The following is a 560-nucleotide window of genomic DNA, read 5'->3' as shown; positions in this document are numbered from 1 at the left end:
CGAAAGAAAGGAACTGCGACGTCGCTAAATTACTACTAATTAACGTAATTAATCTTAATTAATTCCATGATTCGATATTTTCATGTTTCGATTTGACGGAAGATCTTGATAACTTATAATTAATATTTTTTCATTGTATGTATTGTCTCATATCGTTTTTCTGTATCTTAACATTTTAACTATCATGATAATGCGGCGTTTGACTTTTTATTAACATCTTGATAGTTATTTGTAACCGAGACTATCACAATTTTTCAAAACGCTTACAAAAAATAACGTTACCTAATATAAAATTTGAAATAACATAAATAATTAAATAACAATGTAAAAATGGACTACTTCATATTCATAAGAGCGCAAACTGATTTAACTATATTACGTAATGAAATTAATTAATTACACAATATTGTTCCGGTAAAAGAGTTCATAATTAAATATAAATAAATATAATTGTATATAAAATGTGCTCATATATATATTTTCTTTCTAGTATAATTCTCTATATAAAAAATAATGACAATTGGAAAGGAAAAATAACTTTTGTATTATTTTTCTATACA

Source organism: Atta colombica, unplaced genomic scaffold (genome assembly GCF_001594045.1).
Source record: "Atta colombica isolate Treedump-2 unplaced genomic scaffold, Acol1.0 scaffold222, whole genome shotgun sequence".
NCBI lineage: Eukaryota > Metazoa > Arthropoda > Insecta > Hymenoptera > Formicidae > Atta > Atta colombica.
Note: the sequence above shows the minus strand (reverse complement) of the source record.